The sequence below is a fragment of the Cherax quadricarinatus genome, chromosome 18, assembly GCF_038502225.1.
Source record: "Cherax quadricarinatus isolate ZL_2023a chromosome 18, ASM3850222v1, whole genome shotgun sequence".
Taxonomy (NCBI): domain Eukaryota; kingdom Metazoa; phylum Arthropoda; class Malacostraca; order Decapoda; family Parastacidae; genus Cherax; species Cherax quadricarinatus.
Genome location: NC_091309.1, coordinates 41,395,563 through 41,414,677, shown reverse-complemented (window position 1 = coordinate 41,414,677; position 19,115 = coordinate 41,395,563).

Sequence of the window (19,115 nt, the reverse complement as noted above, 5' to 3'; positions counted from 1 at the left end):
TCGTTATGGTGTTGAGTTTACCTGGAGTTTACCTGGAGAGGGTTTCGGGGTCAACGTCTCCGCTGCCCGGTCTGAGACCAGGCCTCATGGTGGATCAGGGTCTGATAAACCAGGCTGTTACTGCTGGCCATACTCAAGCTGACATATGAACCACAGCCGGGTTGGTCAGGTACTGACTTCAGGTGCCTGTCCAGTGCCTTCTTGAAGACAGCCAGGGGTCTATTGGTAATCCCCCTTATATATGCTGGGAGGCAACTGAACAGTCTTGGGCCCCAGACACTTTTTGTGTTGTCTCTCAGTGCACTCGTGGTGCCCCTGCTTTTCATCGGGGGAATGTTGCATCTCCTGCCGAGTCTTTTGCTTTCATATGGAGTGATTTTCGTGGGCAGGTTTGGTACCAATCCCTCCAGGACCTTCCTTGTATCTCTCTCGCATGCATACGAGGGAATACAGATCAAGAAACTTCAACCGTTCCCAGTAGTTTAGGTGCCTTATCGCGCTTATGTGTGCCGTGAAAGTTCTTTGTACACTCTCCAGGTCTGCAATGTCGCCAGCCTTGAAGGGGGCCGTTAGTGTACAGCAGTATTCCAGCCTAGAGAGCGCAAGTGATTTGAAGAGAATCATCATGGGCTTGGCATCCCTAGTTTTGAAGGTTCTCATTATCCATCCTATCATTTTCCTAGCAGATGAGGTTTACCTGGAGTTTACCTGGAGAGAGTTCCGGGGGTCAACGCCCACGCGGCCCGGTCTGTGACCAGGCCTCCTGGTGGATCAGAGCCTGATCAACCAGGCTGTTACTGCTGGCTTCACGCAAACCAACGTACGAGCCACAGCCCGGCTGGTCAGGAACCGACTTTAGGTGCTTGTCCAGTGCCAGCTTGAAGACTGCCAGGGGTCTGTTGGTAATCCCCCTTATGTATGCTGGGAGGCAGTTGAACAGTCTCGGGCCCCTGACACTTATTGTATGGTCTCTTAACGTGCTAGTGACACCCCTGCTTTTCATTGGGGGATGTTGCATCGTCTGCCAAGTCTTTTGCTTTCGTAGTGAGTGATTTTCGTGTGCAAGTTCGGTACTAGTCCCTCTAGGATTTTCCAGGTGTATACAATCATGTATCTCTCCCGCCTGCGTTCCAGGGAATACAGGTTTAGGAACCTCAAGCGCTCCCAGTAATTGAGGTGTTTTATCTCCGTTATGCGTGCCGTGAAGGTTCTCTGTACATTTTCTAGGTCAGCAATTTCACCTGCCTTGAAAGATGCTGTTAGTGTGCAGCAATATTCCAGCCTAGATAGAACAAGTGACCTGAAGAGTGTCATCATGGGCTTGGCCTCCCTAGTTTTGAAGGTTCTCATTATCCATCCTGTCATTTTTCTAGCAGATGCGATTGATACAATGTTATGGTCCTTGAAGGTGAGATCCTCCGACATGATCACTCCCAGGTCTTTGACGTTGGTGTTTCGCTCTATTTTGTGGCCAGAATTTGTTTTGTACTCTGATGAAGATTTAATTTCCTCGTGTTTACCATATCTGAGTAATTGAAATTTCTCATCGTTGAACTTCATATTGTTTTCTGCAGCCCACTGAAAGATTCGGTTGATGTCCGCCTGGAGCCTTGCAGTGTCTGCAATGGAAGACACTGTCATGCAGATTCGGGTGTCATATGCAAAGGAAGACACGGTGCTGTGGCTGACATCCTTGTCTATGTCGGATATGAGGATGAGGAACAAGATGGGAGCGAGTACTGTGCCTTGTGGAACAGAGCTTTTCACCGTAGCTGCCTCGGAATTTACTCTGTTGACGACTACTCTCTGTGTTCTGTTAGTGAGGAAATTATAGATCCATCGACCGACTTTTCCTGTTATTCCTTTAGCACGCATTTTGTGCTCTATTACGCCATGGTCACACTTGTCGAAGGCTTTTGCAAAGTCTGTATATATTACATCTGCATTCTTTTTATCTTCTTGTGCATTTAGGACCTTGTTGTAGTGATCCAATAGTTGAGACAGACAGGAGCGACCTGTTCTAAACCCATGTTGCCCTGGGTTGTGTAACTGATGTGTTTGTAGATGGGTGGTGATCTTGCTTCTTAGGACCCTTTCAAAGATTTTTATGATATGGGATGTTAGTGCTATCGGTCTGTAGTTCTTTGCTGTTGCTTTACTGCCCCCTTTGTGGAGTGGGGCTATGTCTGTTGTTTTTAGTAACTGTGGGACGACCCCCGTGTCCATGCTCCCTCTCCATAGGATGGAAAAGGTTCGTGATAGGGGCTTCTTGCAGTTCTTGATGAACACGGAGTTCCATGAGTCTGGCCCTCGGGCAGAGTGCATGGGCATGTCATTTATCGCCTGTTCGAAGTCATTTGGCGTCAGGATAACATCGGATAGGCTTGTGTTAACCAAATTCTGTGGCTCTCTCATAAAAAATTCATTTTGATCTTCGACTCTCAGTCTGGTTAGCGGCTTGCTAAAAACTGAGTCATATTGGGACTTGAGTACCTCACTCATTTCCTTGCTGTCATCTGTGTAGGACCCATCTTGTTTAAGTAGGGGCCCAATACTGGACGTTGTTCTCGACTTTGATTTGGCAGAGGAGAAGAAATACTTTGGGTTTCTTTCGATTTCATTTATGGCTTTTAGTTCTTCCCAGGAAATTGTCCACATAAAATTGCTTGCTCATTACTTTACTCAATGGACTTCCCGTACTTTTAAGGTGTGCATTTATCGTCGCTTGAAGTAGGAACTGACTGGATGTAGCACCAAATAATACGCTCCTAAAGCGAAAGGTTTTTAGAGGGCTAAGTGGGCCACTAGGATTCTCAGGCCATAAGAAGCGGGTACAATCCCGGTCAGCCTCTTGTAAACCCACTCTTAGGAAAGCTTTACTTATGTCAGCCCTAAAGGCATAATTCTTCACCCTGATATTTAATAAGATATCTCCTAATTTTTCCGTCAACGACGGACCTGTCATCAAACAGTCATTTAAACTAGATACATTTTTGTTACTCCTGGCACTACAATTAAACACAATCCTCAGAGGAGTGGTCAAATAGTGACCATAAATTTTGGCTTGCTCAGGAGGTACCTCTTTTATAAATATATTAATTAATTGTTCAGTAATTATATCATTATAGGCAGCCAACAATTCTGGTGTCTTACTCAGTTTGCGGAGCTGAGCCTTTAATTGTCCATATGCCATTCTGTAATTAGTGGGCAATTCTGGATGGTTCAGTCTCCACGGAAGTCGTACCCAGTATTGTCCAGATTCAAATTTTACATTCTCAGGTATTGTTCCTGAGTAAAAGAATCATCTAGATTTTCTTCATTTACATTTATTCCAATCTGTCTAATTCCCACAATTTATGCACTGGCTCAACACCATCCTCTATGGAAGAATTATACTGGGGTACGATTTCATGAGTAAGACACACAGTTATGGTATTTGTAGTTTCCTCTAGTCATGAATTATTATTACGAGGAATCCTACCATACATTACATGGCCTCCTGCAGTCTTCAAAAGGGTGACACCACATTTCTTTACCATACCCTTTAGCCACCAGACCACCAGGCCTGGTGGCTAAAGGGTAAAGTGAAGCTAAAGTGAAGCTCCCGCTTCACACACGGAGGGCCCGGGTTCGATTCCCGGCGGGTGGAAACATTTCGACCCCAATGGAAATAAGTCACTCTGTCTGACTTTTTTGGGTTATCCTAGGTTCTCTACACATATGCTGCTATGTATGATAATTCTATGTAACTGTATTTGTGTATACCTGAATAAACTTACTTACTTACTTACTTACTAATTTCCTTACACTATTGTCCTGTTCACCTAGCAGCAAATAGGTACCTGGGTGTTAGTCGACTGGTGTGGGTCGCATCCTGGGGGACAAGATTGAGGACCACAATGGAAATAAGTTAGACAGTCCTCGATGACGCACTGACTTTCTTGGGTTATCCTGGGTGGCTAACCCTCCGGGGTTAAAAATCCGAACGAAATCTTATCTTATCTTATCTTAATAGTCACTACCTATCAAAATATTTATTGGGCCTACAGAATCATCATTTACACCAGAAGGTGCTAAATTTACATTATGTGAAAGTCTTTCTGTAGTTTTACTAAGCCCTACTGTAGATATTTTCTCTGGAAGTCTATCTACAATTACTGCATTAACACGTTTTTTCTTATTGCCCAACCTGACAGTTACATAAACAGTGTCATACAATTGAGCCCTTTTATCTGAGAGAAAACCAGATAATTTTAGAGTTGTAGGATCTCCCATCTGTACTTTCATACCATCAAGACATTTACGTTTTATGAAAGTACGTTGGGATTCCATGAATTGTATGCATTGCAATTCTTAGAAAAATGAGTACCCTTGCAGAAGAGACAATCTCTTTTTCTTTGACTGGTTTCTTATTAACTGTGCTACTCATAGGAGGGTACTTATTCTTCTTACCTTGTGGAGAATCATTATTTCTGATTCCTGCTACTGGATATGCACCTATGCAACTCTTTTTAGGGAATGAATTTTGATTATTAACATTGTGATTATTTTTCCTTTGTGAAATATGACAGATACCTCCGAGTTATTATGTGTTGCATCTTTAAAATGAGCTGGTTGACTGGTCTGCAACTGAACAATTAATTCTTGCAGACCTAGTCTTATTTCCTCCAGACCAAAATAACCTTTGTGATACTTGTTCGAGATCCATTCAAGTGTTTTACAGCTTAATTTATTCTGTACAATGGCACTCAATAACCAGTCTGATTTCTTCAGATTATATTTATTACTTAAAGTTTTGAGAGTGCTCTCCAGTTTAACTCTAAACTGCTGTAAACCTTTGTAAGTGTGATCTGGAGATTTTAAATTAACAATGATATTCATTAGATCCAACCTACTTTGTTCTATATTACCATAAGTGACCTTCAACAAGTCAACTGCTTCCTCGTAAGAGTCATCTACATTGGGAAAGGCTTGTATGAGTATGTAAGCATCTCCTCTTATCTGTCCTTTGAGGTAAAATAATTTAGTTACACATGCTAGGTCACTCCTATCATGCACAGCTGCTTTAAAAATTGACAAAATTCCTCCCAGTTTTCTCCAGGATTAAATACAGGTAAACATAATTCTGGGAGTTTTGGCAAAGACATCTTATTTGTTGGAGCAGACTGATTAACTGCCTGGTTTACACTTTTAATTTATTCAAAGCCTGACTTTTACAAGAAAGAATCTTTTCTTCTAATTCATAACACTGATTAATCATGAGATCTACTTCAGTCTCATCTCCACAATTTACTAACAAATCTCCTTCATATTTTTTATAATATAATTTGTATGAATCATTTCTATTTCCTAAAGCATCTAAATACAATTTTAAATCATCAGTATTCACAGTTTCTTGATTCATTAATTCCAAACATTTATTGTATGCCTTTGTTACATGACCCTTTCTAACCTGCAATGATGATTTTTTTGCTCTAAATTCCATGTGTTTGTCATCTACATTAATTTCCTCATTTTCACCCATGATGCAATGTATTAAATTCAACTTAATTAATAACACTGATTATAAAGGTAAATATTAAGACTTACCTTGAATAAATCCTAGCTACTTGAGCTTAGCAATTACATGTAAGGAAATTATAATATAAACTTTAAATATACATTAATAATCTTAGCTACACTTGAGCTCAGCAATTACTCATGTAAGGAAATTATAATATAAATTTTAATTATACATTAATATAAACCTTAGCCAGACTTGGCTTATCCTTGCCAGACTTTGGCTTAGCAAAATTAATGTTATACAAATACACTAATATAAATCTTAGCCAGACTTTGGCTTAGCAAAATTAATGTTATACAAATACACTAATATAAAACTTTGCCAGACTTGGCTTAGCAAAATTAATATTATACACATACACTAATATAAATCTTAGCCAGACTTTGGCTTAGCAAAATTAATATTATACAAATACACTAATATAAATCCTAGCCAGACTTTGGCTTAGCAAAATTAATATCATACAAATACACTAATATAAATCTTTGCCAGACTTGGCTTAGCAAATTTAGTATTGAAATAATTATAATCCACTAAACATTAAGTAAATCTGTGGGCCTAACATCCACCTCTTTCTGTCATTTCATATATAATTATTAAGTAATTAATTCACTAATTAATGACTTCACTAATTACATCCAGTTCAATCAAGGACCAAAGGGCAACTATTGTGGAAAATTAAATTTACCTGGATGTAACTCATAAGATACATACCAGTAAATGGTAACAACGATAATTTTTCTTTATCAAGGTTGCAGAGACAAATAGGAATTTTAGGACACCTAGGTCGCAAAAAAAATGTCCTCCTTCGAGATCTATGATAATCTATCTCTCCACAAGTCAGTCTGGACCTATATTTATTTCAAATGAAATATACATCACCAGGAATTCTGGTAAAAACATTAATATAAATATGTGGACTGTATATTAAATTTAAGATGTGAATACATATACATTGAAGGAGAATTTATAATAATAAGACTCGCCAATTAGTCTGGAGATTATGGTGTGTCATACAAACCCCCCTGCCTAAATTTATGAAGAAAATACTGGCCAGAATTTCAACACAAAATAGACATGACTTAGCTGGGGTTCCAAAGCTGTCCTGTCCATCTGCTTAATCTCACATTATGCAGGACTGCAAATCCAACAATTTCGGCTCATATTTGAGAGGTTTTAAGCCCAATATAACCCCTAGAGCGACGAAAATTTATGCACATTTCAGTAACATGCCTATACCACATTCAAAACAATGGTGTCTCTTCCCCTGCTCATCAGTGCAGGCGCAGAGCTTCTCTGTCGGTTCACTTCTTTAAAATACGCTTTAGAGCAATAGTAATGTATTAATCAGGTATATTTACATTATAAAAAATATACAGCATAATTTTGGAAAATTATTTTCCACAACTGCCACCTTTGTGGAGTGGGGCTATGTCTGTTGTTTTTAGTGTGTGTAGGATGACCCCTGTGTCCATGCTCCCTCTCCATTAAATGCTGAAGGCATGCGATAGGGACTTCTTGCAGTTCTTTATGAACACGGAGTTCCACGACTCTGGGCCTGGGGCAGAGTGCATGGGCATGTCATTAATTGCCTCTTCAAAATCTTGTGAAGTTATAATAATATCCGAGAGTTTTGGGATGCCCAAATTTTGGGTTTCGTTCATAAAGAATTAATTTGGATTGTCGACCCTTAGAGTGGGCAGTGGATCGCTGAACACTGAGTCATATTGGGACTTTAGTATCTCACTCATTTCTTGGCTATCATCTGTGTATGTCCCATCCCGCCTAAGCAGGGGCCCAATACTGGATGTTGTTTTTGCCTTAGATTTGGCATAAGAGAAGAAGTGTTTATTTTTTCAATTTCCTTTATGGCTTTTAGTTCTTCCTGTGATTTCTGTCTCCTATAAAATTCCTTCAGCTTAAGTTTGATATTTGCAATTTCATTGACTAGTGTTTGCCTTCGTATTTCAGATATATTGACCCCACTCAGCAGTTCTGCAACTCTTCGCCTTCGTCTATATAGGGAACATCTCTCTCTTTCTAGTTTACATCTTCTCTTTCTTTTTCTTAATGGAATGTGTCTTGAGCAGATCTTAAGAACCACAGAATTCGGGTCCGTGTTGTTTAGGATATCTTCCCAGCTTGTTTCATTGAGGACATGGTTTACTTGATCCCATTGTATGTTTTTGTTATTGAAATTGAATTTCGTGAAGAGACCTTCATGACTGCTTACATTTTGCTGGTCGAGAGTCCTGTGCATACATGTTTGTACCTCTATTATGTTGTGATCTGAGTGAATTGTCTTTGATACAGTTATATTACGTATCAGATCATCATTGTTAGTGAAAATGAGGTCCAGTGTATTTTCTAGTCTTGTAGGCTCTACTATTTGCTGGTTTAAGGTGAATTTGTTGCAGAGATTTAATAGTTCGTGTGTGTGAATTTTCGTCTGAGCTGCCTCCTGGGGTGATCTCTGCTGAAACATTGTTTGCTATACTCCTCCTATGTGTGAGATTTGGAAAAAGGTACAGAAATTGTGTGGTAAGTACACTTCATACCCAGCTCCCGTTTTGTGGGTTGCTGAAGTTGATGTTGCAGTACTTTTAGAAGTTGCCACAGAAATTGGGAACCATCTTGTCCGTATCTCCTGAGGGCTTCACCTCTGTCCCTCATTTCTTGCGTCTAAATCTACCAAAGAGCAATTGCCCTTAGACTTCTCCTCCGATGGATTGGAGCCACATAACGTACCTTTTACTCTTCTAGAATTAGAGTCCAAGCTTTCCATGTGCTAGCCGTCGGCACAGGGACCCGATGATATCCATATCAGTATGCTACGGCCCGTTTCACAAACCAGGCACCTCAGGCCTTGACACCTCTCACTATCGTCCCATTGCCCTGACCAGTGTGGTCTGCAAGGTGATGGAACGATTGGTGAATAGACGTATGATGTGGTTCTCAGAGATACACAATAGCCTTTCCCCTCACCAATATGGATTTCGCATAGGCTGCTCTACTTTAGACCCCTTGCTCCACTTAGATACGTATATTCGAAATGACTTCGCTAACAACCACTCTGTCTTAGCGCTCTTTTTCGATCTAGAGAAGGCATATGACACCATTTGGAGGTATAACATTCTAGCCCAAGCCCACCCCTTAGACCTCCACAGTAATCCACCAAACTTCATTGCTGCTTTCTAGTCCGATAGACATTTTCGGGTCTGTATTGGCGCCTCGCTTTCCTCGGACTTTGTACAAGCCGAAGGAGTCCAACAAGGTTGTGTCCTCAGTACTACTCTTTTTCTCTTAGCTATAAATGACCTACCTTCCATTCTTCCTTCGCATATTTGGTCATCACTTTATGTTGATGACTTCCCTATAGCTTACTCGGGCACTGACTGTCCACTAGTAGCAGCCTCCCTCAAGCTGTGATAGATGGAGTCTCCCAATGGACCACTTCTCACGGCTTTAAATTTTCCAGTACGAAAACCCGATTCATTACCTTCACTAGACGCTCCCTCATACCTGATACTCCCTTGTACTTACACGGTTCACGTATTCTGGCATGTGATACGGTCAGGTATCTTTGCCTGCTCTTTGATCACTGGCTGATATGGATACCTCACATTTCTTCGTTAAAGACAACTTGCTATGGTAGGTTAAATCTCTTAAGGTTCTTGCACATCGTTCATGGGGAGCAGATCGTCGCACTCTCCTCCGTTTGCATTCCACGCTAGTCTTGTCCAAGCTAGATTATGGTGACCAAATTTATTCTGCGGTCTCTCCCGCAACTCTGTCTAAGTTAGATTCATTCATCTGTGCCTTGGTGCCTTTCATTCATACCCTGTTGAGAGCCTCTATGCAGAAGCAAATTTTCCATCCTTGTCTGATCGCTGTGATGCTCATTGCCTTCGCTATTATGTTTGATCTCATGACTTCTATATTCCTTCCATATATAGGATAGTCAGTGATGTTAGTAGACGTTCTTTATTTGTTCATCGCCCCTGTTTATTCCGTCCCTTTTCTCTCCACCTACATTCGCTCTTGTCTTCTCTTCAATTACAATCTCTCTGTGTTCATGTAGCATCTAACTTTTTCCTGCCCCCATGGGAAGTTCCAGCTGCTCATGTCTGTTCTTTCCCACTGCCATGAGCGAAAGCCCAACTGCCTACAGTGGCTTCCCGCTCTCTTTTTCTTGACCACTTCCACTCTCATTCTCATGCCATCGCAGTGTACACTGATGGTTCTAAGTCTTCTGATGGCGTTGGATTCGCAGCAGTGTTTCCAGACAGTGTCGTGTGAGGGCATTTATTACCCTCGGCTATCATTTTTACAGCTGAATTGTATGCCATTCTTGTAGCACTTATCGGTATTGCATCTATGCTTGTGTCATCATTTGTAGTCGTTTCAGATTCTCTTAGTGCTTTACAGGCTATATGGAAATTTGATACACCTCGACCCCTAGTTCGTAACCAACTCTGGTTACGCCATATCTCTAGCAAACACAGATATTTTGTTGTTGTTGTTGTTGTTGTTGTTGTTGTTGTATCCCTGGTCATGTTGACGTACAGGGCAATGAACAGGCAGACACTGCTGTGCGGTCAGCAGTACATGACCTCCCAGTTTCATATAGAAGTGTTCCATTCACTGACTATTTTGCTGTAATTGCTACCCATCTTCGCACCCGTTGGCAACAACGTTGGTCTGATCTGCTCCATAACAAACTTCATTCTGTTAAACCGAGTACAGGTTTCTGGTCGTCTTCTTGTCATCAGTGTCGAGGTTGGTTTAGTTTAATATGTTTATTATGCACCCCATTCCCATCCTGTGGGCGGTAGTCAAAAGATTACTGAAGTACATAATGGGTCCAGGGACTGGACCCAAAGTTTTGATAGCCAAGCAAGTTACAAAGGTAATGAATTCCAGGTAGATATGGTCACAATCATGACAAGTTACAAAGGTATTTACAGATTACCAAGGTACATAAGGGGTCCAGGAACTGGGCCCCAAAGTTTAGATAGCTGAATAAGGTACAAAGGTAATGAACTGACAAGTTACAAAGGTAATGAATCATGTAAGTAAATTTACTTACTTACGTTTATACATGGCTACAATAATGAACAAATTCTAGAGTAATGAGCAATTCACACGTCCACACCCGGTCACAAATGTAGTGAGTTATTGATGCAAATATTAATTGTTAGGTAGCGCGCACACACACACACACACACACACACACACACACACACACACACACACACACACACACACACACACACACACACATACACACACACACATACACACACACACACACACACACACACACACACACACACACACACACACGCGCGGGGCCAGGAGCTGTGAATCGACCCCTGCAACCACAACTAGGTGAGTACACACACACACACACACACACAGGGGTTTTAGAGACTACTCTCTCCCGTCTTTGCATCGGCCACACTCATCTTACTCACGGGTATCTCATGGAGAGGCGCCCTGCTCCTCTCTGTGAGAATTGTCAAGTTCCAATATCTGTTAGCAACATTCTGTTGGACTGTCCACTCTATCAACAAGCACGCAGAATTTACCTCCAATGTCGTCTCCGCTCTGCTGCCCTTTCTTTACCTTCCCTTCTTTGCTGATGGACTCTCTCATTGACTTTTTGACAGCAGCTGATTTACTACACAAACTCTGATGATGATGTCTCTAGCACTCTCCTCAGTCCTTTCTACCTTAATTTCTAATTACCCTCTACCCCTGCACTATCCACTGCCCCGCTACACTTCATAACCTAATAATCATCCCTCTCCCTCTTGCTACCCATTACCCCTGCATCCTTCCCTGCCCTGCTGCGCTGTATAACACTTGTGGCTTAGTGCTTCGTTTTTATTATAATAATAATGAAGACCAATGTGACATGGAATCCACAGCATGTGCACTCTGACTCCACTGTCCACAAACCTACTATATCTGTGTCTGGCGTCTGACACACGCATGCCACTATTTATACTTAATGAGTTTAGAGCATTTATGGATGATAGATAGCTTTATTTTTCCGTTCTGCAGATAATTCTTTAACGGTTTTGGTTGGAAGCTGGTTACTAGACCTAGGTGGGGTATGGATGTCCCGCTCTGCTGGACCTTGGCAAAGGGGTCCACCTGATCTGATTAGGAACTTTTAACTCCTCTTTTTATTTACAGAGGAACTCTTATTACATTTCCTTTCATGAACCTGCTTTGAGCATCAAATCATCCCCGTACATCGGGAATTCGGGCTCGATATTGCGTAAGTTGTTAGTGTCCCTGATAAACCCATCAAACAGACGAGTGTCTGACTTCCTGGGCTGACTGAATTTTCTACCCGTCCACCGTCCCTCCGTTTCCTCGTCCGACAGACGCAGTTGCTTCTTCTGCACTTCTTTTGAAGCCCGGGTTGGAACATCTCCTTTCAGTGGGTACCAGCTCACGTTGGTAATTGAGGCAATGACGTGGTTGATCGAGCGGCCTCCCTCACACACATACACTTCCTTCCGTTACCCCTCTTGCATGAGCCACAGTGATTTCACAAGGACTGTTTGGAGGGAAATCCGCCATCCATGGCAAGGGGATCTAGCACACTCCCTCTCTTCTTCAGCAATTAGCTCAGTCTGATCTTTCAGCGGCCCCTGCCCTTGGACTCACCATCCCAATTGCTCAGTGGATGTTGCAGTGATTCACCTCCGGGTTGGGCATTCATGACTGGCAGCTCATCTGCACTACATACGGATGACGTAACTCTCCGTATTACCCGTGGTGTCCCTCCTAGCCTGAGACAGAGCACTTCCTACTGTGGAAAAAGACACTTATGTACTGTGGAAATTGAGCTCAAGAAATCCCATATGACCATTGTAACAAGCAGTAGAGGCCTTTAGAATCCACGCCGACAAAATATGCAGTGGGAGTCATGAGTCGGCACATTATTACCTGGAGACCTGGAGTTTACCTGGAGAGAGTTTCGGGGGTCAACGCCCCCGCGGCCCGGTCTGTGACCAGGCCTCCTGGTGGATCAGCGCCTGATCAACCAGGCTGTTGCTGCTGGCTGCACGCAAACCAACGTACGAGCCACAGCCCGGCTGATCAGGAAATGACTTTAGGTGCTTGTCCAGTGCCAGCTTGAAGACTGCCAGGGGTCTGTTGGTAATCCCCCTTATGTGTGCTGGGAGGCAGTTGAACTGTCTCGGGCCCCTGACACTTATTGTATGGTCTCTTAACGTGCTAGTGACACCCCTGCTTTTCATTGGGGGGATGGTGCATCGTCTGCCAAGTCTTTTGCTTTCGTAGTGAGTGATTTTCGTGTGCAAGTTCGGTACTAGTCCCTCTAGGATTTTCCAGGTGTATATAATCATGTATCTCTCCCTCCTGCGTTCCAGGGAATACAGGTTTAGAAACCTCAAGCGCTCCCAGTAATTGAGGTGTTTTATCTCCGTTATGCGCGCCGTGAAAGTTCTCTGTACATTTTCTAGGTCGGCAATTTCACCTGCCTTGAAAGGTGCTGTTAGAGTGCAGCAATATTCCAGCCTAGATAGAACAAGTGACCTGAAGAGTGTCATCATGGGCTTGGCCTCCCTAGTTTTGAAGGTTCTCATTATCCATCCTGTCATTTTTCTAGCAGATGCGATTGATACAATGTTATGGTCCTTGAAGGTGAGATCCTCCGACATAATCACTCCCAGGTCTTTGACGTTGGTGTTTCGCTCTATTTTGTGGCCAGAATTTGTTTTGTACTCTGATGAAGATTTAATTTCCTCATGTTTACCATATCTGAGTAATTGAAATTTTTTGTCTTCTAGTGCATTTAGGACCTTGTCGTAGTGATCCAGTAGTTGAGACAGACAGGAGCGACCTGTTCTAAACCCATGTTGCCCTGGGTTGTGTAACTGATGGGTTTCTAGATGGGTGGTGATCTTGCTTCTTAGGACCCTTTCAAAGATTTTTATGATATGGGATGTTAGTGCTATTGGTCTGTAGTTCTTTGCTGTTGCTTTACTGCCCCCTTTGTGGAGTGGGGCTATGTCTGTTGTTTTTAGTAACTGAGGGACGACCCCCGTGTCCATGCTCCCTCTCCATAGGATGGAAAAGGCTCGTGATAGGGGCTTCTTGCAGTTCTTGATGAACACAGAGTTCCATGAGTTCATATGTTTACACTAATTTGATAGGTAGTATTAAGAACTAATATTAATTAAAATATGTAGTTTTAGGCTTTAATAAGTTTACATTAGATAGAAATGAGTAGGGAATATTAGGTACATAGAGACATCTAGCGGTCCTCAAATGAACTAGAGGAGAACGACACTGGTAGCCATCTTTTTGACAAGAACCGTGCTGAGAGCACCTATTTACAAGTTTCTGTCTCTTGAGTTTCACACGGATTTCCAGCGTTACCTGGCAGTTAACAACATGCTTCAGAGGCCTCCCAACGAATTTGTAGATACAAGTCTCTGCACCAGGCCCGTTGGTGATACTAGTATTACTGTATTTAATCCCTAGTCATATGGCCACTAAATACTGAGTTGGAAAATCAGGGATACTCAACTTACGGTTAATATCAGGTAATTTGTAATTTATATTTACTACAGTTTACAGTTTATACTCCTGAAAGCGTTTTATAAGGCACTTGTGAGACTCAGATGATGGGAGTCTTGGGAGACGTGTCAGCAGTCCTTGCTAGAGAGAGCTTCTCACAACCAGGCAGATATTACACATTTTCATATATACAGTTCAGGGCATTTATTAAAGGAAACGTCATTACGAGTGCCTTCAGTCCTAATACAGAGATAACTAAGAAAACGTGTATATATAGTGGCAGGAGTCAGGTGAAATGTCACGTGGGTAGCACTAGTAGTGGCAGTAGTACTGCTAGTAGTAGTAATAGTGGTAGTAGTAGCAGTAGTAGTAGTAGTAGTAGTAGTAGTAGTAGTAATGGTGAGACGGTTTGGGTTAGAGAAGGACCTGTTGACATCATGTTACAGCAGTCTCCAGAATGAGTAATATCCTGTTGATTAGCAATTTGGAGGTAGTGTAACTACCGGACTTACACTTAACGCTGACAAAACCTACTACATTATGTTTGGTAGCGGAGCAGGTGCTGCGCAACTAAACATTAAGATTGACAGCACTTTAAGTGCCAGACATAATGAGGGCAAATTCCTAGGCCTATACCTCGACAACAACCTGAATTTCAGCACCCATATCCAATACACATCAAAAAAAGTATCCAAAACGGTTGGGATCCTCTCCAAGATACGATATTACGTGCCGCAAAATGCCCTTCTCACACTATACCATTCACTCATTTATCCCTCACCTATGCTATTTGTGCTTGGGGATCAACTGCAGCAATACACTTAAAGCCAATAATAACTCAACAAAAAGCTGCAGTAAGAATAATCACTAAATCCCATCCCTGGCAACACACCCCCCCCACTCTTCATAGATCTAAACTTACTCACTGTTCAGAACATCCACACTTACTACTGTGCAATCTACATATACAGGATCTTAAATTCCAATATTAACCTTGACCTAAAATGCTTTCTTGATAGTTGTGACAGGGCTCACAGGCATAACACCAGACACAAACATCTCTGTGACATTCCCCGTGTCCGACTAAACCTTCACAAAAATTCAATGTATGTCAAAGGCCCTAAAATCTGGAACACCCTACCTGAAAACTCTAGAACTGCAGACACATTCATCACTTTCAAAACTACAGTTAGAAAACATCTTATCTCCCTGATACACCCCGTCAACTAACTACATGATAACCACCTGGTGGTTCACACTTACACTCACTCACTCACCCATATGACTATAAGCACAGAAATACGTATCTTAATCTTAAAATAATGATTCCTAACTAGTCACAAGTTTGCCTGTGATACTCCAATATAGAAACTATATATTGTGCCAAAACAAAAGCATTCACATTCCTAAACTCACAAACTAGTATTTAGTCACTTAGTATTTAGTCAACTTACTCCACAATTTGTAATAATTTAGGGTTAAGAATTAATCTAAGTTTGCCCGAAATGCCTAGCCATGCTAGGTGTTCTAGTGGCCCCCTCTGTAATTAGTATTTTACTACATGTAAACCACACAATAACCAAAATCTGCAAACCCCGCATTGTAATCCTTATAGAGAATAAACTTTGATTTGATTTGATTGATTTGATGGATAGTTTTACTGACAGCAGTTAGAGCAGCTTCTATGCACTTTCGCCGTCTTAAATCGTCTTCCTTAATTACTAGGCTAGCGCCTCACTGAATCTCATGAGGTGTCCAATATCGTCCCTATGTTGAACACGCATTTTTACGGTCATCATTGCTGTAAGCGTTTTGTGTTCTCTGATGTTGACATCCAGAGATAATAAAAATCTTTTTTTTCTACAAGTACCTGTACAAGGTATACAGGCATAACTGACATCAGTGACATACTTCTGTATAGAAAGCCACTTGTTATGCAAATTAGGTCAATTTTGTCCCGGGATGTGACCCACACCAGTCTACTAACACCCAGGTACCCATTTTATACTAATGGGTAAACAAGCCGCCCTCATTGCTGTCAGTAACACTGTCCATCAAAAGTCCTGTAGTTGCACTATCTCCAAATTGCTAATCAACAGGATATCACCCATTCTGGGGGCTGCTGTAACATGATATCGACAGGTTCTCTAACCCAACCCGTCTCGCCACTACTACTAATACTACCACTACTAGTTTAGTTAGTTTAATATCTTTATTATGCACCCCATACCCATCCTGTGGGCGGTAGTCAAAAGATTACAGAGGTACATAATGGGTCCAGGGACTGGGAAACACCCATAGTTCCTCATCAGGTCTCTTGCATCCCCACCCCAACGAACCCCCCAGACCACAGTTTAAGAAAAGAGGTTGAAGGCTTGGTATACAAATGCAGATGGAATAAATAAATGCGAGGAGTGGCATGAAAGAATCAGGGAGACATCCCCAGACATAATAGCATTCACAGAAATGAAACTCACCAGGATAATAACAGATGCAATCTTTCCACCCAGATATCAAATATTGAGGAAAGACAGATGGAGCAGAAGTGGAGGAGGAGTTGCACTGCTCATTAAAAACCGATGGGGATTTGGGGAAATGGAAGGAATGGATGGAATGGACGAAAGGAACTACATAGTAGGAACAATCCAATCTGAGGGCCATAAGGTAGTAATTGCAGTAATGTACAACCCACCACCAGTGGCGGCTCGTCCATAGGAGCTGCAGTCCTTCCAGATCCTCACCGCCAGACGTATGATTTCATCAACCTTATGCTAAAATAATTTGCAACTGACAAATATATTACAGGAAAAATCTGTTGTATGTTGTTTTCAATGTATATGCTATTTTTTTTATTTTTTTTCGTTGAAACGAGATAAAAAATTATTATAAATAGAAGTTTGATGCAGTACGATAGTATAGGTATTACTGGCATTATGAGCCGCTACTACCAGCCACAGAATTGCAGGAGGCCAAGATAAGAATATGTAGAGACCAACAGAGCAATGGTAGACACACTAGCCAAGGTGGCTGGAAGAGCTCACATGGGCAGAGCAAAGTTACTAGTTATGGGTGATTTCAATCACAAGGAGATTTACTGGGAAAACCTGGAGCCCCATGGGGGTCCCAAAACATGGAGAGCCAAGATGATGGATGTGGTACTGGAAAACCTTATGCATCAACATGCCAGAGACACTACCCGAGAGAGAGAGAGAGGTGAGGATGATACAGCAGGACTGGACCTAGTGTTCACCTTGAGTAGTTCAGACATCAAGGATATCATGCACGAGAGGCCCCTTGGAGTTACTGATCATGTGGTTCTGTGCTTTGATTACATAGTTGAGCTACAAGTGGAGAGAGTAGCAAGAATAGGACAGGAAAACCAAACTACAAAAGGGGGGACTACACACGCATGAGGAACTTTCTGCAAGATGTTCAGTGGGAGAGAGAATTGGCAGGAAAACCAGTAAAAGAATGATAGATTATGTGGCAACAAAATGCAAGGAAGCAGAGAAGTTTATTCCCAAGGGCAACAGAAATAATGGGAAGATTGGAACGAGTCCCTGATTCACACAAAAGTGTAGGGAGGCAAAAACTAAGTGCACTAGAGAATGGAAAAAGTACAGAAAACAAAGGACCCAGGAAAATAAAGAGATTAGCCAAAGAGCCAGAATTAAATATGCACAGATAAGAAGGGAGGCTCAGCGGCAATACGAAAATGACATAGCATCGAAAGTCAAGTCTAACCTGAAGTTGTTGTATAGCCACATCAGGAGGAAAACAACAGTTAAGGACCAGGTAATCAGGCTGAGGAAGGAAGGTGGGGAGTTCACAGGAAACGACAAAGAGGTATGTGAGGAGCTCAGCATGAGATTTAAAGAAGTATTTACAATGGGTGGCCTGGTGGCTAAAGCTCTCACTTCACACACAGGGTCCGAGTTCGATTCCCGGGGGGGTGGAAACATTTTGACGTGTTTCCTTACATCTGTTGTCCTGTTCACCTAGCAGGAAATAGGTACCTGGGTGTTAGTCGACTGGTGTGGGTCGCATCCTGGAGGACAAGATTGAGGACCCCAGTAGAAAAAAGTCAGACAGTCCGCAATGACAAACTGACTTTCTTGGGTTATCTTGGGTGGCTAACCCTCCGGGGTTAAAAATCTAAAGAAAATCTTATTTTAATGGAGACAGGAAAGACTCCAAGAAGTCAGAATATGGAGGTACACCAACAAGTGCTGGACGAAATACGCACAGCCGAGGAGGAGGTGAAGAAGCTGCTATATGAACTTCATATCTCAAAGGCAGTGGGACAAGACAACATCTCTCCGTGGGTCCTTGGAGAGGGAGCAAAGATGCTGTGTGTGCCCATAATGTGTGTGCCTATAATACTCTGCATACAAGGGGCTTTTGGCATGTACACCCAATCACTATATTTCTTTGTACAACTATGTATCGTGTCCAAATAAAAAATAAATAAATAAATAAATAAATAACAAAAATCTTCAATACATCCATTAAAACTGGGCAACTACCTGAGGTATAGAAAATGGCAAATGTAGTCCCAGTTTTTAAGAAATGAGACAGACACGAGGCATTAAACTACAGACCTGTGTCACTGATGTGTACAGTATGCAGAATCATGGAGAAGATCATTAAGAGGTGAATGGTGGAGCACCTAGAAAGATGCATGCTTATAAACAACAACCAGTACGGCTTCAGGGAAGGAAAATCCTGTGTCACAAACCTACTGGAGTTTTATGACAAGGTAATGGAAGACATGAGAGAGAGGGGTGGATAGACTGCATTTTCTTGGACAGCAAGAAGGCTTTTGACACAGTTCCTCCCAAGAGATAAGTACAAAAGCTAGAGGATCAGGCGTGAATAACTGGAAGGGCACTACAATGGATCAAAGAATAGCTGACTGGGAGGTAAAAATGAGTCATGGTTCGTGATGAGGTATAACAGTGGGTGCCTGTGACAAGCAGGGTCCCAC